Below are 25,436 nucleotides of genomic sequence, written 5' to 3'. Positions count from 1 at the left end.
CTATCTATCTATCTATCTAATGTCTGCTATGGATTAGTGTATGATTCCTCCTGGCGATGTACTGCGTCTTAGGCTTATGTCTGCAATTGATGATGATGTTGTATCGTAAGCTATGTAGTGTGTCCTCTGCCTTTGTAACCCAGCAAGCTACTATTCTCCTAGTGTTATTTATGTGCCCCTCGTGTTATTGAATCCCTCTGTTATGTTGCTCTTCAATTCGGGGTTCGCAATTGTAACTAATCTTGGCAGGGCTGGTTGGTCCAACTGTTTTAGAATTGCATCTTAGAAAATGCTTGCAGTAAAGTCATAATTGTCCTTGGTTTAACTGTTTGAAAATTGCAGTTGCAGGAAGGATATTTGACAAGTGAGGCTCTTTTTGAGCAAAATTATACTGATGTGCTGCTGTTTGGCAACAGTAGTATGTGTTACTAGCTGTTTGTTTTCCGTACAAAGTTTAGATGTGTCAATCTTAATAGTTAGTTGCTGCTCTATGTTTGTGGCTGAACTTATAAACTTTATGGAATTTGATTGGCTAGTTCAAGGGCTGAAGATAGCTGCAGGATATTTTTCAGAATGAATAGCCACATGTCGTATCAAACTCTAGACCAGGACATGCACTTGTATGGTACTCCATCCGTTCCTAAATATAAGTCTTTGTAGAGATTTTAATATTATTTACATATGGATGTAAATAGACATATTTTACAGTGTAGACTGTAGATTCACTCGTTTTGCTCTGTATGTAGTCTATATTGGAATCTCTAGAAAAACTTATACTCTCTCCGTCCGGAAAAACTTGCCCCTCAAATGGATGTATCTAGCACCAAGTTAGTGCTAGATACATTCATTTGAGAGACAAGTTTGGGACAAGCTTTTTCGGACGAAAGGAGTATCTAGGAATGGAGTAAGTTGTTGATTATGTCATTTTGACCACACTAGTAAGATGCCCGTGCTACGCTACGGAATCACAAATAATCAAGTAGACATTGTTTACTTAGGAGCATATAGTGGACAAAAAAGATGTATCATAACATTGATCACAGTGATGCTATATTGTTGATGTGTACGCAACTTATGGTTTTTGATCGATGACCCCCTTGTCAAGCCAAATATTTTCTTATCCATTTTTACCTTGGCGAAGATTTGTTGTTCTCTCCACCCAGCTTTCTCATTACTCTCCAAATTGAGGGGACAGAGCATGTGACAAATAGAAAATCCGTCCACACACATTTGGGAAGTGTTACAATACCAATCTGCTTTTGGTTAACACAGGCTCCACCTCCAGCCCACACAATTAATATATCCAAATAACATACTTACTGTTGCTTGAGCACACTTTCAAGAACAAACAAGAATGAAGTAGAAGTGTTTAACTGGATACTGTGATAAATATGCACAAGCATGCTGCATGCAATAGCACCATGAAGAGAAAAAAAAATGATTCATGCTTAGTTACATATAGGGTGAATTCCATATATGCCACTCAAAACTTGCCCGTATACCCATCTGCCATTGGAAATTTCCCTCTCCCATATATGCCATTGAAAATTTGCACCGCATACAGATATGCCACTATGGTCAGTTTGACCGTTAGTAGACTGTCAAGCAGCACTTGGAAAGACGATTTTGCCCTGGTACTGTAGCGACAATACACTGTAGCATTCCGAACAAGTTTGGTCACTTTTGAAATTGCGGGCAAACATACTGTAGCGTCCACTTTAAAAAAAATCAGTTTTTTAAATTGCAAACAATTTTTTCAAAAAAAGTGTTAGGAATTCAGAATTTGAAATTACGGAGATTTATTTTGAAATTCAAAAAAATTGTTCGAATTTCAAATCTGTTCGTATGCTACAGTATATCGTCGCTACAGTACGTCCGCCCCGCAATTTGAGATTGGGAATGCTACAGTATATCACCGCTACAGTACCAGGGGCAAAGTCGTCTTTTCACATGCCACTTGACAGTCAACTAACGGTCAAACTGGCCATAGTGGCATACCTGTACATGGTGCAAATTTTCAATGGCATATTTGGGAGAGGGAAATTTCCAATGGCAGATGAGGGCACGGGCAAGTTTTGAGTGGCATATATGGAATTCACCCTTACATATACCATAGGCATATATGAGGCCGTGGAATCATTTTCCATCTGCAAAGCATAGTATACCCTTCTTTTAGTTGTTTGCTCAAAACATTTGTGCCAACAATATTAGCTCTCGAACTCCAACTTAATCTATCTTCTCACCTAGAAGGACATTAGACAATCAGTACTGCATATATATAAACGGTCTGTAGTATATTTACACAAAGGAAAAAAAATAAGGAGCCTGTAGAGGATCTGTGGTATATTTAGACCAAGGAAAAAAAGCATAGACTGCACTACATTTTGTACTGAGCAAATAAACAAAAAATAAAGTAAAAGATGCTTTTTGAACCATATATGTATATAAAAGGGGTGAGTGCACAAGTACATACATACGAAAATATTAGTACTGGACTACTGGTAACTTCCTTAACCAGGTTTCTGCAAAGAAAAATGCTGATGACAGACAACAAGGAAACAAATATTCAGGTTGTGGCCTGAAAATTTTGAGTGGAGAAGTGAAAACATTGGGGAGCTGCATCTCATATTCTCTGTCCCATGAACATACCATGCGGCAAGGTGATCAGATGGCAAGCATAATTTTGTCGCACAGAGACTTCAGGTGCCGGAAGTTGGACGACAAGGGGTGTCAATTGTGACCTCACTTCTAGGTCGGTTGCCAAGGAGAATGGCTTGTTATGCAATATGTTCTAAACCTGAGGGCAATCATACATGCTTCTCCACATATGCACAATCTGAAGTCAACAGAAGCAATGAACATAGAAAACATAAGATATAACTAACACAGAATTAACACTTTATGAGAAAAGAGAGGAATGCAAAATTAACAAGACAAATACTGCAACCACAAAATTTTGCAATGATATTTTGGTAATGCATCTATCAACGATGAAAATGATACAAGAGGCATGCGACACAACTACATTCTGACACAAAGAGGCAAATACTAGTTCCTCTCTGTAGGGCATAGGCCAAGCATGAACGGCAATAGAGTTGCCGTACTTGGGTGCTTGCGAAGAAATTATATAGCTATTGGAACCAAGGACACAGATAAATAAAACTTGACGAAGTGCATTACTTGTATCATGAATTTAAAACAGAGACCATCCACCTAAATACTGACAGTGAAGTAGTAGCTCTGAACTATTGAAAATGCTAGTTTACAAAATTTTGAAGCTCACTTTGCAGATAATACGAATAACCCGAGGATATAATTACTCATGCATGATCTTTGACATGGTCAAGCATGTCCAGCATACAAATTTCCTCTAAAGGTATTGTCCAAGTTTGCAATTCTATTATCTGGAACTTTATGTACATTTTCTCTGAATTCTAACCATGCAGCTATGAGCTGTACTTATGTATTGGACTACATGAAAACAATAACCAACAATCATAGAAGAGAACCTGATTGTCTACTGTGATCCAAATTCTGATCATAGGCAAGAAAAAAAATATACAAGTATATGTACCAAATATGTAGAGATCCATGATGTTGTTGAACATGTAGCCATAGATGAGTGGATATCCACTCGTCGCCTTCATTGCAGTACGCAAGGAGGCGAACAAGGTTGCAGTGGCAGAGCCTCGCCATCACCACTTCTCTTGTGAAATTACCTTTGCATTTCCTTGTGAGAGCAGACTGCCTAAGGCTCTTCAAGCAATCGTTCTCCCCGTCTGGTTGTCTCCCATCAGGTAATTGGCCTGATAAATTATAAATTGTTAAGCTAGGGATTAGCCTATATCTCTAAGATGAGCTGATTAAACTACTGCAGGACCGAAGTTCATCAAATAAGCAAATCTCATACGCATGCAAAATTGGGGATGAAATAAATGTGCACGTACCTCCCAGCGGATAGAATCACAGCGGCGAAGTGAGGAGGTCGAATACGACAGCAGCGCCGTGGCAATCGTTGAGGAAGACAATGCGACGCGCTGTGCCGGTGATTGCGCTGCCATCGGATAAACACGGGAATACCCGGCGTACACCTGCATTGGGCACGCCGCGCCAGCGGAGCGCCCGCAGCTTGATGCATCGGCAAAGGCAACCTAGACCTCCTGCCGGGTGGCCGGGATCGCTGGCCTGGACGAACACGGCCATCTTTCCCCGTAGGATGATGCGGCATAGAGGAAACGAAGGATCGCGCCCGATCGTGCGGGGGATGGGCTCATCTCAGTTTTGGGGTGATAGTTCTCATGGGGAGTAGAAAGACAGGAGAGTGAGGAACTTGGACAAGGAAGCAACCGCCGCCATGTCTCCCTCTCCGACGGTCTGCACGGCCAGATCTGGAAGGAGAGACGCCGGGGAAAGCTCAACCCAAATCAGATTTATCAAGACCTTAACTACAAATACAGCTATACAGGAGACGGGACCCTCGCCCAACTCAACTCCGGCGGTCGCCGGGAAAAGACGCTAGGAAAGAGAGGGTAGGGGCCGGCAGCGAGGAATTGTGGAGAGGGTTCTCGAAGAATCTGCTTGGCGAGAGAAACCTCCATGCTATCCGTGCTCTTGTTCAGATGATGGCACAAAGTCTCAATCCCAGCCTCAGATACCAGATCGAACGGTATAGATTGCACCAAGGCAGACACACCATCATCACCAACTCTCATTTTTATGGGAGTAGAGATAGTAGACCTATATTTATATGAATTCAAAGGTAATGCCATCTGCATCTATAATTTGGCAACTACTGAACACATCAATTTACTGCCTCATTTTTCTACATGCAAATGATGCCCGAGGGTTTTCAACAGATCTTGCTCTGCTATTATAGCCAAATCTTTTAACTTCATTCTTTTTACTATTCTCCTAGTGTTATTTGTGTGCCACTCATGTTATTGAATCCCTCTCTTACGTTGCTCTTCAATTCCGGGTTCGCAATCATCACAGATCGTGGCACGGCTGGTTGGTTTAACTGTTTTAGGATTGCATCCTAGGAAATGCTGGCATTAGATTCATAATTATCCTTGGTTTAACTGTTTGAAAATTGCAGTTGCAGGCAGGATATCTGACAAGTGAGGCTCTTTATGAGCAAAGTTATACTATCGTGCTGCTGTTGGCAATAGTAGTATGTCTGAATGTGTTACTAGTCTGTATTGACTTTCTATAAGTTAATGCCAAATCTGATTCTTTTTGGAGGTCTAAGATAGGTTCTACTGCAGAACATTTACATGAGCCTGGCCACAATCTGGATGATAGCTCAGAAGCTGGTGAAGCTCAATCTGAAGTCATAACACTAAGGTGTGATTACCTCCACTATCACTAATAAGTCCACTTCCTCCTGTTTTCTCATTCATACGAACTAAATACATGGTGTTATCTTGTCATGTGGTGATGCAAGGGTTTCTTTTGTGTGTGTGTGTGTGTTTGTTTGTAACAAAAGCACATGCATGTTGTTGATTTGTTATTGCCTGATTGTTGACTGGTTTGCTGTCATAGTTTTTCTTGTTTATTTGGTACGTGGGATTGATGCAGTCCTGCCTATTTTTGTGGCTACAGGGTTCGCCTTACCATTGTACTTAATCGCCATGATACTTAAGCTCATAGCCCGAGTCTTACAATCCATGTTTCCTTCCTACTCCCTCTGTCCGCGAATAAGTGTAGTTCTAGCTTTTGTCTTAAGTCAAAGTTTTCAAATTTTGACCAACTTTATAGGGAAAAGTAGCAGCATTTATGGCACTAAATTAGTATCACTAGATCCGTTTTGAAATGTACTTTCATAATATACCAATTTGATGTCATATATGTCACTGCTCTTTTCTATAAAGTTGGTCAAATTTTGAAAACTTTGACTTAGGACAAAAGGTAGATGTACACTTGTTCGTGGACGGAGGGAGTATGATCCCAGAAGTAGAGTCAGTCATTCTTTATCATTTTGTCATGCTTGTTTGTTGTCCTATAAGTTTATAGGTGTCAATCTTCATAGTTGCTGCTCTATGTTTGTGGCTGCACTTATAAACCTTTATGGAATTACATTGCCATGTTCAAGGGGTGAAGATAGCTGAAAGATATTTTCAGAATGAATAGCCAAATGTTGAATGAAACTTTACACCATGACATGCACTTGTATGGTAGTTGATCTTGTCATTTTGACCACAAAGACCTATATTTATGTGAATTCATAAGTGATGCCATCTGTATCTATAATTTTGCAACAAATAAACACATCGATTTACTCCCTCGTTTTTCTACATGGAAAAGATTGTTGGGGAACATAGCAGAAATTCAAAATTTTCCTACGTGTCATCAAGATCTATCTATGGAGAGACTAGCAACAAGGGGAAGGAGAGTGCATCTACATACCCTTGTAGATCGCTAAGCGGAAGCGTTCAAGTGAACGGGGTTGATGGAGTCGTACTCGTCGTGATCCAAATCACCGATGACCAAGTGCCGAACGGACGGCACCTCCGCGTTCAACACACGTACAGCCCGAAGACGTCTCCCATGCCTTGATCCAGCAAGGAGAGAGGGAGAGGTTGAGGAAGACTCCGTCCAGCAGCAGCACAACGGCGTGGTGGTGATGAAGGAGCGTGGCAATCCTGCAGGGCTTCGCCAAGCACCACACAAGAGGAGGAAGAGAGGGATGCAGGGCTGCACCAACGAGAGATCGAATCGTGTGTCTTATGGGCAGCCCTAGGCCTCATATATATAGGGGAAGGGGAGGGGCTGCGCCCCCTCTAGGGTTCCCACCCCTAGGGGGGAGGCAGCCCTAGATGGGGAGCAAGGGGGCGGCCAAGAGGGGGAAAGAGGGAGGCGCCCCCTAGGGTGGGCCTTAGGCCCATCTAAGCCTAGGGTTTCCCCCTTTTTTTCCTCCTAGCTGCCCCTTGGGCTTTGTGGGAGGCGCACCAGCCCACTTAGGGGCTGATCCCTCACCACCCTTGGCCCATGCAAACCTCCGGGGCAGGTGGCCCCACTTGGTGGACCCCCGGAACCCTCCCGGTGGTCCCGGTACATTACCGATAAACCCCGAAACTCTTCCGGTGACCAAAACAGGACTTCCCATATATAAATCTTTACCTCCGGACCATTCCGGAACTCCTCGTGACATCCGGGATCTCATCCGGGACTCCGAACAACATTCGGTAACCACATACAAACTTCCTTTATAACCCTAGCGTCATCGAACCTTAAGTGTGTAGACCCTACGGGTTCGGGAGACATGCAGACATGACCGAGACGTTCTCCGGTCAATAACCAATAGCGGGATCTGGATACCCATGTTGGCTCCCACATGTTCCACGATGATCTCATCGGATGAACCACGATGTCAAGGACTTAATCAATCCCGTATACAATTCCCTTTGTCTAGCGGTATTGTACTTGCCCGAGATTCGATCGTCGGTATCCCTATACCTTGTTCAATCTCGTTACCGGCAAGTCTCTTTACTCGTTCCGTAACACATCATCCCGTGATCAACTCCTTGATCACATTGTGCACATTATGATGATGTCCTACCGAGTGGGCCCAGAGATACCTCTCCGCTTACACGGAGTGACAAATCCCAGTCTCGATTCGTGCCAACCCAACAGACACTTTCGGAGATACCTGTAATGCACCTTTATAGTCACCCAGTTACGTTGTGACGTTTGGCACACCCAAAGCACTCCTACGGTATCCGGGAGTTGCACAATCTCATGGTCTAAGGAAATGATACTTGACATTAGAAAAGCTTTAGCATACGAACTACACGATCTAGTGCTATGCTTAGGATTGGGTCTTGTCCATCACATCATTCTCCTAATGATGTGATCCCGTTATCAATGACATTCAATGTCCATGGTCAGGAAACCGTAACCATCTATTGATCAACGAGCTAGTCAACTAGAGGCTTACTAGGGACATGGTGTTGTCTATGTATCCACACATGTATCTGAGTTTCCTATCAATATAATTATAGCATGGATAATAAATGATTATCATGAACAAGGAAATATAATAATAACTAATTTATTATTGCCTCTAGGGCATATTTCCAACAGTCTCCCACTTGCACTAGAGTCAGTAATCTAGTTCACATCGCCATGTGATTAACACTCATAGGTCACATCGCCATGTAACCAACATCCAAAGAGTTTACTAGAGTCAATAATCTAGTTCACATCACTATGTGATTAGCACTCAATGAGTTCTGGGTTTGATCATGTTGCTTGTGAGAGAGGTTATAGTCAACGGGTCTGGACCTTTCAGATCCGTGTGTGCTTTACAAATCTCTATGTCATCTCCTAGATGCAGCTACCACGCTCTATTTGGAGCTATTCCAAATAACTGTTCTACTTGGAGCTATTCTAAATTGTTGCTCCATTATACGTATCCGGTATCTCTACTCAGAGCTATCCGGATAGGTGTTAAGCTTGCATCGACGTAACCCTTTACGACGAACTCTTTTACCACCTCCATAATCGAGAAAATTCCTTAGTCCACTAGTTACTAAGGATAACTTTGACCGCTGTCCTGTGATCCATTCTTGGATCACTCTTGTACCCCTTGACTGACTCATGGCAAGGCACACTTCAGGTGCGGTACACAGCATAGCATACTGAAGAGCCTACGTCTTAAGCATAGGGGACGACCTTCGTCCTTTCTCTCTATTCTGCCGTGGTCGAGCTTTAAGTCTTAACTTCATACCTTACAACTCAGGCAAGAACTCCTTCTTTGACTGATCCATCTTGAACACCTTCAAGATCATGTCAAGGTATGTGCTCATTTGAAAGTACCATTAAGCGTTTTGATCTATCCTTATAGATCTTGATGCTCAATGTTCAAGTAGCTTAATCCAGGCTTTCTATTGAAAAACACTTTCCAAATAACCCTATATGCTTTCCAGAAATTCTACGTCATTCTGATCAACAATATGTCAACAACATATACTCATCAGAAATTCTATAGTGCTCCCACTCACTTCTTTGGAAATACAAGTTTCTCATAAACTTTGTACAACCCAAAATCTTTGATCATCATCAAAGCATACATTCCAACTCCGAGATGCTTACTCCAGTCCTTAGAAGGATTGCTGGAGCTTTGCATACTTATTAGCATCTTTCGGGATTGACAAAACCTTCCGGTTGTATCACATACAACCTTTCCTCAAGAAAATCGTCGAGGAAACAATGTTTTGACATCCTATCTGCAAGATTTCATAAATAATGCAGTAACCGCTAATATAATTCCAACAGACTCTTAGCATCGCTACGAGTGAGAAAGTCTCACCATAGTCAACTCCTTGAACTTGTCAGAAAACATCTTAACGACAAGTCGGGCTTTCTTAATGGTGACATTTACCATCATCGTCCGTCTTCCTTTTAAAATCCATCTGTACCTAATAGCCTTACGACCATCAAGTAGTTCTTCCAAAGTCTACACTTCATTTTCATACATGGATACTCTCTCGGATTTTATGACCTTGAGCCATTTATCAGAATCCAGGCCCACCATCGCTTCTCCATAGCTCGTAGGTTCATTGTTGTCTAGCAACATGACTTCCAAGAAAGGATTACGTACCACTCTGAAGTAGTACGCATCCTTGTCATCCTACGAGGTTTGGGAGTGGCTTGATTCGAAGTCTCATGATCAATATCATAAGCTTCCACTTCAATTGGTGTAGGTGCCACAGGAACAACTTCCTGTGCCTTGCCACACACTAGTTGAAGAGACGGTTCAATAACCTCATCAAGTCTCCACCATCCTCCCACTCAATTCTTTCGAGAGAAACTTTTCCTCGAGAAAGGACCCGATTCCAGAAACAATTGCTTTCGGATCTGAGACAGGAGGTATACCCAACTGTTTTGGGTGTCCTATGAAGATGCATTTATCCGCTTTGGGTTTGAGCTTATCAGCCTGAAACTTTTCCACATAAGTGTCGCAGCCCCAAACTTTTAAGAAATGACACTTAGGTTTCTCTAAACCATAGTTCATACGGTGTCATCTCATCAGAATTACGTGGTGCCCCTTTTAAAGTGAATGTGATTGTCTCTAATGCCTAACCCATAAACTATCGTGGTAATTCGATAAGAGACATCATGGTATGCATCATATCCAATAGGGTGCAGTTATGATGTTCGGACACACCATCACACTATGGTGTTCCAGGCTGTATTAGTTGTGAAACAATTTCCACAATGTCTTAATTCTGTGCCAAACTCGTAATTCAGATATTCATCTCTATGATCATATCATAGATCTTTTATCCTCTTGTCACGACGATCTTTCAACTTCACCCTGAAATTACTTGAACCTTTCAATAATTCAGACTCGTGATTCATCAAGTAAATATACTCAACATTTACTCAAATCATCTGTGAAGTAAGAACATAACGATATCCACTACATGCCTCAGCACTCATTGGACTGCACACATCAAAATGTATTACTTCCAACAAGTTGCTTTCTAGTTCCATTTTACTAAAAAAGAGGCTTTCAATCATTTTGCCCATGTGGTATGATTTGCATGTCTCAAGTGATTCAAAATCAAGTGAGTCCAAAAGGTCCATTTGCATGGAGTTTCTTCATGCATATACACCAATAGACATGGTTCGCATGTCTCAAACTTTTCAAAAACGAGTGAGCCCAAAGATCCATCAACATGGAGCTTCTTCATGCGTTTTATACCGATATGACTTAAGTGGCAGTGCCACAAGTAGGTGGTACTATCATTACTATCTTTTGGCATGAACATGTGTATCACTACGATCGAGATTCAATGAACCATTCATTTTAGGTGCAAGACCATTGAAGGTATTATTCAAATAAACAGTGTAACCGTTATTCTCCTTAAATGAATAACCGTATTGTGATAGGCATAATCCAATCATGTCTATGCTCAACGCAAACACCAATCTCGATGGTAGAGGGAGCGTGCGATGCTTGATCATATCAACATTGGAAACACTTCCAACACATATCGTCAGCTCACCTTTAGCTAATCTCCGTTTATTTCGTAGCTTTTATTTCGAGTTACTAACACTTAGCAACCGAACCGGTATCTAATACCCTGGTGCTACTAAGAGTACTAGTAAAGTACACATCAACGCAATGTATATCCAATATACTTCTATCGACCTTGCCAGCCTTCTAATCTACCAAGTATCTAGGGTAATTCCGCTCCAGTGGCTATTCCCCTTATTATAGAAGCACTTAGTCTTGGGTTTGGGTTCAACCTTGGGTTTCTTCACTAGAGCAGCAGCTGAATTGCCGTTTCATGAAGTATCCCTTCTTGCCCTTGCCCTTCTTGATACTAGTGGTTTCATCAACCATCAACAATTGATGCTCCTTCTTGATTTCTACTTTTGTGGTGTCAAACATCGCAAATATCTCAAGGATCATCATATATGTCCCCGACATATTATAGTTCATCATGAAGCTCTAGCAGCTTGGTGGTAATGACTTCGGAGAAACATCACTATCTCATCTGGAAGATCAACTCCCACTCGATTCAAATGATTGTTGTACTCAGACAATCTGAGCACAAGCTCAACAATTGAGCTTTTCTCCCTTAGTTTGTAGGTTAAGAAAATCGTCGGAGGTCTTATACCTCTTGATGTGGGCACGAGCCTGAAATCCCAATTTCAGCCCTCGAAACATCTCATATGTTTCGCGACGTTTCAAAACGTCTTTGGTGCCTCAACTCTAAACCGTTTAACTGAACTATCACGTAGTTATCAAAATGTGTATGTCAGATGTTCGCAACATCTACAGGCAACGTTCGAGGTTCAGCACACTGAGGGTGCATTAAGGACATAAGCCTTCTATGAAGCAATGAGGACAATCCTCAGTTTACGGACCTAGCCCGCATAATTGCTACTATCAACTTTCAACTAAATTTTCTCTAGGAATATATCTAAACAGTAGAACTGGAGCGCGAGCTACGACATAATTTGCAAAATCCTTTTGACTATGTTCAGGATAAACAAGTTCATCTTATGAACTCCCACTCAGATAGACATCCCTCTAGTCATCTAAGTGATTACATGATCCGAGTCAACTAGGCCGTGTCCGATCATCACGTGAGACGGACTAGTCAACATCGGTGAACATCTTCATGCTGATCGTATCTTCTATACGACTCATGCTCGACCTTTCGGTCTTTTGTGTTCCGAGGCCATGTCTGTACATGCTAGGCTCGTCAAGTCAACCTAAGTGTTTGCATGTGTAAATCTGTCTTACACCCGTTGTATGTAAACGTCTGAATCAAACACCCGATCATCACGTGGTGCATTGAAACAACGAACTGTCGCAACGGTGCACAGTTAGGGGGAACACTTTCTTGAAATTTTAATGAGGGATCATCTTATTTACTACCGTCGTTCTAAGCAAATAAGATGTATAAACATGATAAACATCACATGCAATCAAATAGTGACATGATATGGCCAATATCATAGTGCTCCTTTTGATCTCCATCTTCGGGGCTCCATGATCATCTTGTCACCGGCATGACACCATGATCTCCATCATCGTGATCTCCATCATCATGATCTCCATCATCGTGTCCTCATGAAGTTGTCACGTCATCTATTACTTCTACTACCATGGCTAACGCTTTAGCAATAAAGTAAAGTAATTACATGACGTTTAAGTTGACACGCAGGTCATAAATAAATAAAGACAACTCCTATGGCTCCTGCCGGTTGTCATACTCATCGACATGCAAGTCGTGATTCCTATTACAAGAACATGATCAATCTCATACATCACATATATCATTCATCACATCCTTTGGCCATATCACATCACATAGCATACCCTGCAAAAACAAGTTAGATGTCCTCTAATTGTTGTTTGCATGTTTTACGTGGCTGCTATGGGTTTCTAGCAAGAACGTTTCTTACCTACGCAAAGACCACAACGTGATATGCCAATTGCTATTTACCCTTCATAAGGACCCTTTTCATCGAATCCGATCCGACTAAAGTGGGAGAGACAGACACCCGCCAGCCACCTTATGCAACTAGTGCATGTCATTCGGTGGAACCGGTCTCACGTAAGAGTACGTGTAAGGTCGGTCCGGGCCGCTTCATCCCACGATGCCGCCGAATCAAGATAAGACTAGTAACGGCAAGCATATTGAACAAAATCAACGCCCACAACTACTTTGTGTTCTACTCATGCATAGAATCTACGCATAAACCTAGCTCATGATGCCACTATTGGGGAACGTAGCAGAAATTCAAAATTTTCCTACGTGTCACCAAGATCTATCTATGGAGAGACTAGCAACGAGGGGAAGGAGATTGCATCTACATACCCTTGTAGATCGCTAAGCGGAAGCATTCAAGTGAACGGGGTTGATGGAGTCGTACTCGTCGTGATCCAAATCACCGATGACCAAGTGCCGAACGGACGGCACCTCCGCGTTCAACACACGTACAACCCGAAGACGTCTCCCATGCCTTGATCCAGCAAGGAGAGAGGGAGAGGTTGAGGAAGACTCCGTCCAGCAGCAGCACAACGGCGTGGTGGTGATGGAGGAGCGTGGCAATCCTGCAGGGCTTCGCCAAGCACCACAGAAGAGGAGGAAGAGAGGGATGCAGGGCTGCACCAACGAGAGATCGAATCGTGTGTCTTATGGGCAGCCCTAGGCCTCATATATATAGGGGAAGGGGAGGGGTTGCACCCCCTCTAGGGTTCCCACCCCTAGGGGGGCGGCAGCCCTAGATGGGGAGCAAGGGGGCGGCCAAGAGGGGGAGAGAGGGAGGCGCCCCCTAGGGTGGGCCTTAGGCCCATCTAAGCCTAGGGTTTCCCCCTTTTTTCCTCCTAGCTGCCCCTTGGGCTTTGTGGGAGGCGCACCAGCCCACTTAGGGGCTGATCCCTCACCACCCTTGGCCCATGCAAACCTCTGGGGCAGGTGGCCCCACTTGGTGGATCCCCGGGACCCTCCCGGTGGTCCCGGTACATTACCGATAAACCCCGAAACTCTTCCGGTGACCAAAACAGGACTTCCCATATATAAATCTTTACCTCCGGACCATTCCGGAACTCCTCGTGACGTCCGGGATCTCATCCGGGACTCCGAACAACATTCGGTAACCACATACAAACTTCCTTTATAACCCTAGCGTCATCGAACCTTAAGTGTGTAGACCCTACGGGTTCGGGAGACATGCAGACATGACCGAGACGTTCTCCGGTCAATAACCAACAGCGGGATCTGGATACCCATGTTGGCTCCCACATGTTCCACGATGATCTCATCGGATGAACCACGATGTCAAGGACTTAATCAATCCCGTATACAATTCCCTTTGTCTAGCGGTATGATACTTGCCCGAGATTCGATCGTCGGTATCCCTATACCTTGTTCAATCTCGTTACCGGCAAGTCTCTTTACTCGTTCCGTAACACATCATCCCGTGATCAACTCCTTGATCACATTGTGCACATTCTGATGATGTCCTACCGAGTGGGCCCAGAGATACCTCTCCGCTTACACGGAGTGACAAATCCCAGTCTCGATTCATGCCAACCCAACAGACACTTTCGGAGATACCTGTAATGGACCTTTATAGTCACCCAGTTACGTTGTGACGTTTGGCACACCCAAAGCACTCCTACGGTATCCGGGAGTTGCACAATCTCATGGTCTAAGGAAATGATACTTGACATTAGAAAAGCTTTAGCATACGAACTACACGATCTAGTGCTATGCTTAGGATTGGGTCTTGTCCATCACATCATTCTCCTAATGATGTGATCCCGTTATCAATGACATTCAATGTCCATGGTCAGGAAACCGTAACCATCTATTGATCAACGAGCTAGTCAACTAGAGGCTTACTAGGGACATGGTGTTGTCTATGTATCCACACATGTATCTGAGTTTCCTATCAATACAATTATAGCATGGATAATAAACGATTATCATGAACAAGGAAATATAATAATAACTAATTTATTATTGCCTCTAGGGCATATTTCCAACAAAGATGTCCTAGTGTTTTAAACGGATCTTGCTCTGCTATTATAGCCATACCTTTTAACTTAATTCTCTTTACTATTCTCCTAGTGTTATTTTTATGCCACTCATGTTATTGAATCTCTCTGTTATGTTGCTCTTCGATTCGGGGTATCACATTGGTCACAAATCTTGGCAGGGCCAGTTGGCTGAAATAGAAAATATATCATAGGCAATGTACTAAGCAGGCTCATTGTGAGCAAGAGTATAGATCAAAATTTGTTCCTGTGCAGCTTTTGGCAATAGTAGTATGTGTTACTAGCCTGTGTTGACGTTGTACAGTTTCATGCCAAATCTGAATCTTTTTGGAGGTCTAAGATATCTTCTATTGCAGGAACCTGGCCACAATCTGGATTATACCTCAGATGCTTTTGAGGCTCATTGTGAACTCATAACACTAAGGGTGTGATTACCTTCACTATCACAAATAAGTCCACTTACCTTCTATTCTCTCATTCATGGCTTTAACTACACACTACATACATGGTATCTTGTCATGTGGTGATGCAAGATTTTGTGTGTGTATGTGTAATAATAAAAGCATATGCATGCTGTTGATTTGTAATTGCCTGATTGCTGACTGGTTTGCTGTCGTAGATTTTCATGTTTGTTTGGTATGGGGGATTGACGCAGACCTGCCTATTTTTGTGGCTATGAGGTTCGTCCTACTATTGTACTTAATCGCCATGACGCTTAAGCTCATAGCATGAGCCTTAGAATCCATGTTTCCTTTGTATGATCCCAGAAGCAAAATCAGTTGATGCTTATTTATCCTCTTCATTTTTTGTGGCTAAACTTATAAACTTCATGGAATTTTATTGGCGAGTTCAAGGGCTAAAGATAGCGGCAGGATATTTTTGAGAATGAATAACCAACATGTTGTATGAAACTTTACAACATATGACATGCACTTGTTTGGTAGTTGATTTTGTCATTTTTTACCACATAGACCTATATTTATGTGAATTCAAAGGTAATACCATCTGCATCTATAATGTTGCAACAACTGAACACATTGATTAACTGCCTCAATTTTCTACATGCAAAGGATGTCCAAGGGTTTTCGACCGATCTTGCTTTGCTTTTATAGGCAAACCTTTTAACTTCATTCTTCATAACACGAAGGTGTGATTACCTCCACTATCACGAATAAGTCCACTTACCCTTCTGTTTTCTTATTGTCTGTTTACTGTGGCTGGTTTGCTATCAATAGTTTTTCATGTTCATTTGGTATGTGGGATTGAAGCGGTCCTGCCTGTTTTTGTGGCCACTGGGTTCGTCTTACTATTGTACTTAATGGGCATGATACTTAAGCTTATAGCACGAGCCTTACAATCCATGTTTCCTTTGTATGATCCCAGAAGTAAAATTGTTTGATGCATTTTTTATCCTTTTGTCATGTGTTTGGTGTCAACTGATTGTTGTCCGTAAAGTTTAGAGGTGACAATCTTCACAGTTTCTGCTCTATTTTTTTGACTGAACTTATAAACTTCATGGAATTTGATTGGCAAGTTCAGGGGGTGAATATAACTGCAGGATATTTTTCAGAATGAATAACCACATGTTGTATGAAACTTTACACCATGATTTGCACTTGTACGATAGTTTATTTTGATCAGAAATACCTATAATAATTATGTGAATCCATAAGTAATACCACCTTCTATAAATCCAACAACTGAACACATTGATTAACCTTATCATTTTTCTACGTGCAAAAGATGTTCTAGGGAAAACCTTTTAACTTCATTCTTTGTATGATAATATTTCAGTCAACCTGCCCTGCAAAGTTGTGATGAATGTGGTTCTCCATGTTTACGATGCATAGTGCCAAAGTGATGTACCATGAGTCTAGGGATCTGATGTAATTATCTCGAGCAATCTTTAATCTGTTGTTGCACTGCATCTTGTCATCCTATGTAGTTTACTTTTCCTTGCTCATCTTGCTTGTTCAGATTATGCACATATCTTGTGATCATATCCAATTTCTGCTAAATAAAGTATTAAGATTTTCCTTTGGCTTTTGGCCATGTAATCTGAACGATAACTCTGCATGTTTTATTTAGCTGAAATTGAATTGGCATTACTGGTTTTCAACAAATGGAATTTATGCCCTTCTCCAATTAAAATTTGGATCGTCTTTGTTTATTTGTTGGTTTAGTTGCAACTTTTTGATTATGTGCAGTAACATGCTTACTTGTTCTAACTACATAAAATACAGCAACTTAGGGCACCCATCCTCACTGCCTTTGATTGGTTGCTCTTGCTAGAAGATATCCATTGACATATTTTGGTCATTGTGCAAATGTTTAGTATGAAACAAACAAGTCTTGGTTTTTTGTGTTTGCAGTCGAATGGTGTTGTTCTGGGTTGACTTGAAATTTGTTCAGACGACTGTGACATTATTGGGATGGATGGCGGTGTGCCGATGTGTATCCAAAAGTAAAAAAAGAAAAAGAAATGTTTCACAGCTTTGTCTTTCGTCTTGCTTTATATATAAAGCAATGATCATCAACAACCGGAAACAAACACATGTCACTAGAACACACACACACACATGTGATACAAAGGAGCTGAGCGCAACAACATCACCCCTACCACAACAAGAGCTACCAGGGTTCTCAACCAGGGACACGCCATCGCAAAGAGACGAAGCCGCATACGATGAACTGTGAGCTCCAAGACGACACCTTCAGAAAGGTCACGAACACCGGAGCGCCACCATCACCTCATCTGAGGATCAGGGTTTGGAGCACGACTAGCAATGAGAGCCATGACGACGCCTTCAAGAAGGGGACAAACTTCGTTGCCGCAAGTCTACCCAAAGACAGAACATGTTTTCACCCCGGCCAACACTCATTGTCACCGGCATATGGTACAGACGCCATAGGGGAGCTCATCGCGTACCCAGTGTTAGAATTAATTACAATTTGTAACTAGGGGAAAATCTCCCCTTGCCCAAACCGTCGTGCGGTTTGTCCCGCACAGACACCTTCTTGCTCCTGCCCTCTAGAACTGACGCCTCCCTTCGATCGCGTCTCTCCAGATGGTATAAGTAGCGCTTGTAACCATCAATCGATACAGAGATTTCACTTTCGATCTCAAACACATTATCACGCACGTAGAACAACCAGCGAAGAGCGAAAGAGAAAAGAAAGGGAGGGAAAGATCACTCGCCGCCGGTGAGATGCCGAGCCTCGTCTCCTTCCTCCGCTTGATCCATGAGGATGGCCGTCGCTACGGTCACCGTTTCCACGGACTGGGTAGACTCCGACGATTCCGTCGCCAGGCTATCTGTCGCGCTGCTGGATGCGACCACCGTGGCGCTAGGAGAGGTGCCTATGGTGCTCACCACGTCCCGAGACAGGGTCGCCACGCCACAGGACGTGGCCACTGTGGTGCTCCCCACGCCCATGGCCATGCGCACATGGGGCTCGATCCTCGGATGGTGGTTGGCCCGAGCGCCCCGATAATGAACGGGGCCGCCGTTGTGCCTGGATCGCCCCCCGGATCTCCGCCTCCACCTCCTCCTCCACCGTCCTGAGCCGTGGCCCTCCTGGTTACGGGCCCATCCCGATGCGCGCCATTGTGGACGAAGAGGCCGCGCTTGGCTTCGTGTCAGCGCCCACTGGCGCCTCCGGCGTCATCCGCCTTGGAGTAGGGATGGAACGTGCCGGCCTCAACTCTCCACCACCACTGGAGGCTACTGCGGGCCCGAGCATCCACGCGGAGTAGCACTTCGGCCGCCTCTTCGGGCGCGCCGTCGCGGCCCTCGACCGTTGCCGCACCCGCCGCCCAGGCTCATGGGCTCCGGCGAACCTCGGATTCGCCACCACTCCACTGCGCCAGGCCTCCACCATCACCGTCTCCTCTTCGGATGAGGAGGGCTCGTCAGCGACGAGCCGGTGACCACTAGAGATCAATGGGATGCGGCGGCGGCCGCTCCCCCCGCTGGTAGCGCCGTGTCGGAGGAGGGGATCGAGTGGTGGTGCGGGCGTCGGATTATCCGACCCGTATCCGTAACCCCCCTCTCCCCCTCTGCCTTATGCAGTGCGACGGCGGTTGGGCCCGCCAAAGGCCGTGCAGGCGCCTGCGGGTCCTCCGGCTGCCTCTTGTTGGCCGTGGACTTCATTTTTCTCTCTCTATTTTTATTAGTCTAGTACTAATTATTGTATATGGTGCAGTTTTAGACTCTGTTTAGTACCTAGTTTGAATGCTACTTACATACTAGTCCAGTTCTAGATTACATCGGACTAGGACTTGTGTAATTATTAGTGTGTTTATATTATATAATGGATTTATAATATAAATAAAGTACTTTATCTGGGAAGAATGACATGTTCCATGTGTTTACCACATCTCATTTTTATTGAACATATTTTTGCGATTGAGACCTTCTCTCACATATCAAACTTGCAAATTTTTAAATATTTCTCCCTCATATTATTTGGAATCACAAGGTAATGAGTTGTGATCTACTACATATTTGCAGACTATCCTCTCTTACTATGAGGTCTACACTTTGTCAATCCCGACAAACGATCACCTTCAATGTGTGTTCCTTATATCTAAATTGTAGCATACACAAGGTAATGGCCATGCAACCTATTACTGTGAGATCTAATTGATCTTCAAAGTGTTATGTTCACACAATTGAGGTTGAGAATTTTTCAAGTTTACACTTAAGTATCAAATTTTTGCATTTTTATTACACAACCATGATGGTTTTTAATTTACCATCCGTAAATTAATTATCTCTAGTTTCCCATGTAGGCGAAGATGACTGCCAAAGAGTTTGAGGAGCTTGCCCTTAATAGCCACAATTACCCTACATGGGCTATGGACATCAAGATCAGTCTTGCATCCCGTGGGATAGCACGTGCAATACAACCCCCGGAGACTCCTCTCCCGGCTGGGGCCACGCCGTTGACAGAACAGCAAAACTATACTGCTTTATTCATCATAAGGCACCATATTCATCCAGATCTCAAGTCTGAGTATTTACTGGAGGAATCTCCTAGTACTCTGTTTCTGGCCCTCAAAACGAGGTAAGGCAGTAGTCCTGCCAGAAGCACTCCATGATTGGACTCATCTCCGTCTTCAGGATTTCAAGTTCATTGGTGAGTACAATCATGCTGTTCATAAGATATATTTCAAACTGCGCTTTTGTGAGAAGGAACCTACTGAGGGGGAGAAGATAGAGAAAACTTTGTCTATTATGCTCCCTTCAGATAGGATTCTCCAACAGCAATACCGTGCTCGTAACTACACTGTCTATTCCGAGCTTATTCACATGTTACTTCAGGCTGAAAAGCATGATGAGCTACTCGCTAAGAATGACTCTCAGCGTCCAGTTGGGGCACAACCTTTACCTGAAATCCATCTGAATGTTGCAAAATTTTGAGTCGCCAACGCGGCCCATTGCAAAATTTTGGAGCCAGCCTATTTAACCCACGGTCAATGCCCCATCTAACCCATACCTGGCCAGACGGGCCGGCCCGGCACGGCACGGCACGACCTGTGCTAATCGTGCCTGGCCCGGCACGGCCCGCCGTGGCACGTTTAATAGCCGGGCCGTGCCGTGCCGGCCCACGGGCGCAGCTCGTTGGCCCAAGCACGGCCTGATTAGTAAACGGGCCGGCCCGATGGCCTGTTTAGCACACTGGGCTGCATATTTTCACTATGTTGGGCTGGTTTTTAGGCTTATTGGCTATATTTTACGTATACATCTATAAAAAAAATCTGAAATATATATATATATAAATTAAACGGGCCGTGCCGTGCCCAGGCTCCAGGCCCAGACACGGCCCAAGGCGTGCCGCGTGCCAGGCACGGCCCGTTTAGCCCGTGCCGTGCCGGCGTGCTTGCGGGCTGGCCTGTTTGGCCCGGCCCATTTGGCCAGCTATAATCTAACCTAATCCCCATTCTTTCCTCCGTTCCCTCAGCCGCCACAACTGCCCACTCCAGATTCCGGCGATTCCGGCGGCTATCGCCGGCGCGGTGCACACCGCCGAGCTCGCCTCGCTCGGCTCCATCCTCCCCTCCGGCAAGATTCTCCCTTCCCGGCCTCTACGGCTCGCCAATAACCCACACCCGTGCTAGGGTTTCGGCCTCTAGCATCGTCCTCCTCGTCGGCGCATCTCCGGCGACTCTTCTCCTTTGCCTACAGCGCCCCCACGCGCGCCCTCGCTTCCTGATGGCCCACCTCCAGCAGGGCGGCGCGGAGGACCTCCTCCCGCAGGATCCACGGACGCGGCGCACCTTGCGGACGCTGGTCCCGGACGAGGGCGGGCACGGTGGCCTTGTCCTACTCGACGACGGTGGGGGCGAACGCCGGTGCTCCTCCTCCTCGACCTCCAAGGGGGAGCACCGGTACAACACAAGCACGCCCAGCCCCTGAACCCCCGTTCTTCACCCATCCAGTGGCGTACATGATGTGCTCCTCGATGCGGCTGTTCCCAACGAACTCTCTTCGCCGGAGGAGGCGGAGCAGCAAGTCCAGCACCCTCTTGCCCCCCTATCCTGTAGCGCATGGACGACCTCACCGTCGGCTGCATTCTACCCTCCTAGCACGGTGAGCTTCTCCCATCTCCCCCTTTTACGCCCAAATCTAGATGATTCTTGCACTCTGAATACGAATCATGTTTTTTGTTCAGTTTAGAGGTGGATTCAATTGCTGAGATGAACATGTGAGCATGATTAGTTGCTGTTGTGGATCTGTTCTCTTTCACTATTACACATACTTTAATCTGGGCAAGTTAGTGCTAATCCATACAGTATGATATATCTATTTTTTTCTAACACGCACCAGTCTTCATGTTGCTTTGGTACAGATCTTTTGGTAATTCAACTGCTACTCTGTATCTCGCTAGAATGGACTTGTTTTGCATATGCGTGTATGTAGTACTTAAGAAAAAACCTAATTATTAATCAAAACAATGTCTAATTATTAACTGGAAATAGCTATAAACTTGGATGTCATATAAAGTGCGTAAATATCAAGAAACCACACATATTGTCAGAATGTGCAAGCCGTTTATCTGGATTATGTATCATTCTAAGTAATCGTATATATGTAGCGCCGTATCCATGTGTTAGTCTGTTTGATTTTTGCAAAATTGGAATTAACCTTCTCTGATATGATTCCCAAAAACATCCTTTTAATGCTACAGCAATAGCTCCAGAGTTGAAGATGATCTTTAGCCTGGTAAGATAAGACAGAAGTATGGCTAACTGGATGTTTAGCCTGGTGTGTGAATTAAAAAGATTTAATAGATGCTAAAACATTCATATATGTAGGTCAGATTATCTTACAAATATATGTAGGTCACCCTCATAGTATTTTCTTATTGAAAAGGGAGAAAAAGTACTACGTGATAAGTACGCCAGAACTAGAAAATTGCCAGTCGTTGTGTATTGCATATATCTCTTCGTTTGGATGCCAAAATTATCTTCTTTGTGGCTCGGTTAACTTCCCTTTTTTTTTCTGTTCAAGCCATTTTGAATGAGAATACTACCAGTTACAGATAGGATGGAAGGGGAAACAACGATTTACTGTAATTACATTGTCTTCACTTGGTTTGAAACAAGACACATATATCTATGAAAGAAACATACTTCCATGTATACTTCTTTCCATTAGTGTTTTAGAAAGTTCACCTTGTAGTTCTTCTGTTTCTTACTTCTGATTAATCAAAGTATATAATTTATTTTTTTAGTGTTAATGCAAGAAGATTTGTGTCAATAGTAACTCTATGAATTTTGTTATCCCCACGAGGATGCATCCAAGTGCCTTAGGAGTTCATATACACCAGCCTAACTAACATAATCTTGATAATATAAATTGTTCTTTTTCATGATTTCTGTCAGCTGATTTTATTGAGAGGTACGTTGGTGCTTGATTGCCTGCTAGCTTTCTTCTTAGTATATCATCTGCTGAAAGAGTAATCAATTTCCATATCTTGATTGTATAGTGGCCAAAGTAGTGATTTCTTCATTGATCATCCTCTGTCCTGTATAGTACTAGAGATGTTATAGCATGGAGTCTTGGTTGATAATGGACCAGATTTTTAATCCTCACATTGCCTCCTACAGCATGGAAAATCCCATCTACGCAGTCATCCAGTTTGCACACACGGCCATGAGGTATGAGTTTGGTAAGATTACCCTTCATAAGACTTCACAAACAACCATATATTTTTCCCAAAAGTTTTGTACTTCTGAACCTGTTGAATTTGAATCAAGAGATGTTGCACATTTCTGAACTTGCTGAATAAATCAAAAGATGTTACTCCTCTACCTGCTGAATCTAAATCGAAAGATTCAAGAGAATTATGGTGCTACTTTTGGCAACGTGCCGCCGTGCTCAACCTCGCCCGGCCATCGTATGGCCTCTTGTGTTGTCTTCAGTCTTCATTGGTACGTATGTGTTCTATAATTACTGTAGACACATAGAGACAATGCTAGTTTTAGAGTTCAGAGAAAAACAGAGTAAGTGGAAGCACAGAGAAGAGGTAGCGGTATGTGTCTAGATTAATCATCATTGTATTCAGTGTAACTGCTAGCTTTAGAATTCAGTTTTTGTCTAGCTGAAAAGACACATATTCCATTAAGACATAATCATCATGGAATGGGTACATTCCTTTTTTACATTTTGAGAAAAGTGCCTAGAAATTCTCATCAATGCGCAATATTCAGCTGGGCTGCATTTCTTATCGAGTTTACTGTAGTGAAAGCGTAATATAAGCGCAACGGAGTTTACTACCAAATCTATTGATCTATACATGCTCATCATTCCTTTTTTTTGTGAGCTGTTGTTTCTTTTCACACTTCTGTTAATTTGTGGCATTACTTTGCATCCTGGGAGTGAAAAAAATGCAGAACTTGATAATGTGAAGTAAGATTAACCTACTGGCTGTAATATTTTATAACGCGGCATACTTTTCATCATGTGGCAGATATTGGTTATGGGAGCATTTTCAACAATAAAGACATGCGTTTTGACAACATTTGCGTGGATGGGTTGATTTGCTGCTATAAATGTTGGATGACCCCTGGTTGGTATGTGGCGGCCGAACAAGAGTGGCCTCGCTTGATGGGGCCGGTGCTTGGCTGTAGAGTAGCATAGTGTTCTTCGAGACATGCTTGTAAAATTAATGTTTTTGGGTCTTCTCTTTTCGCTCCTCTACAGGTGTATTTTTGGATATGTTGTAATTTTCTTTTTCTAATGACAGGAGCATGTACTTTCACTCAAATCTTTATTGGTTCAAAATTTTCATGGAAAATGAGAGATGTGTGAATCTCTTGAACTGAAATGAATGGGCTTAAATTATAAATGGTTTGATTACTATATGGGCTACCACTCTTTGACTGGACTGAAATTTGGTGGGACAAAACTTAGATGGGCTGATTGCTACATGGGCTGACATGTCAGATCCATGTTAGATGATGATGTGGCACATAAGTTAACGCCGTTATGAGCATTGTAGTTAGGTGTTATCCATGACGGTCAAGATCCGTCATGGTCGGTGACGGCTTTGAATGATCCGTCATGGAGTGTACAGTGATCAAATTATGACGCGATATACATGACGGATTTTAAATCCGTCACATATACCCTTGCATGCCAGATTTGCATAGGTCCATGACGGATTAAAACTGCCATGTATTAACATGATTCTTGTAGTGGCCTGTCATTGTTGCTATAGTTGTTACCCTTACCTGCAATCCTAAATGCTTAGTGTAGGATGCTAGTGTTTCATCAGTGGCCCTACACTCTTGTCCGTCTGCCATGCTATACTACTGGACCGTGATCATTTCGGGAGGTTATCACGGGCATATGCTATATACTTTATACTGTTACATTACTTATGATACTGTTCGGAGATGGGGGCTGAAGGGGCAGGTGGCTCCATCCCGGTAGAGGTGGGCCTGGGTTCCCGACGGCCCCCGACTGTTACTTTATGGCGGAGCGATAGTGCAGGTTGAGACCACCTAGGAGAGAGGTGGGCCTGACCCTGGTCGGCGTCCGCGGTTACTTCAAAATAACACACTTAACGAGATCTTGGTATTTGATCTGAGTTGGGTTGTTGACCCTATACGCACTAACCGCCACATGGGACAAGATATGGGCAACATGCGTCGTGGTATCAGCCGAAGCTCTTTTTGACGTCAGCGACTGAGCGGCGTGCGCCGGGTTGGACTGGAACGCCCGCTCTTGTGTAAGGGAGGCTAGGTCTGCTCACCGGCCGCGTACGCAACATGCAGGTCTGCAATGGGCGATGGGCCCGGACCCCTGCGCGCATAGGATTTAGACCGGCGTGCTGACCTCTCTGTTGAGCGTAGGTGGGGCTGCGACATGTTGATCTCCTGAGGCCGGACATGACC

At 43.7% G+C, this 25,436-nt stretch overlaps 2 long non-coding RNA genes across 3 annotated transcripts; one reads left to right on the top strand and one right to left on the bottom strand.

Annotated features, from left to right (window-relative positions):
- Positions 1-935: 935 nt before the first annotated feature.
- On the bottom strand, positions 936-4,592 carry LOC123148406 (uncharacterized). 2 transcript variants are annotated; one of them, XR_006473782.1, is made up of 4 exons: positions 3,948-4,592; positions 3,575-3,806; positions 2,650-2,836; positions 936-2,243 (listed from the first exon to the last, which is right to left on the bottom strand). It is a non-coding gene; the product is annotated as an uncharacterized lncRNA (long non-coding RNA). The 2 variants fall into 2 exon arrangements; XR_006473781.1 differs by lacking the exon at positions 936-2,243 and having other exon boundaries at positions 2,410-2,836.
- Positions 4,593-20,973: 16,381 nt separating this feature from the next.
- LOC123148402 (uncharacterized) lies at positions 20,974-24,381 on the top strand. Its single transcript, XR_006473780.1, has 2 exons — positions 20,974-21,624; positions 23,145-24,381. It is a non-coding gene; the product is annotated as an uncharacterized lncRNA (long non-coding RNA).
- The last annotated feature ends 1,055 nt before the right edge of the window (positions 24,382-25,436 follow it).

Source organism: Triticum aestivum, chromosome 7A (assembly GCF_018294505.1).
Source record: "Triticum aestivum cultivar Chinese Spring chromosome 7A, IWGSC CS RefSeq v2.1, whole genome shotgun sequence".
NCBI lineage: Eukaryota > Viridiplantae > Streptophyta > Magnoliopsida > Poales > Poaceae > Triticum > Triticum aestivum.
This window is presented reverse-complemented; position numbering and strand designations above follow the sequence as displayed.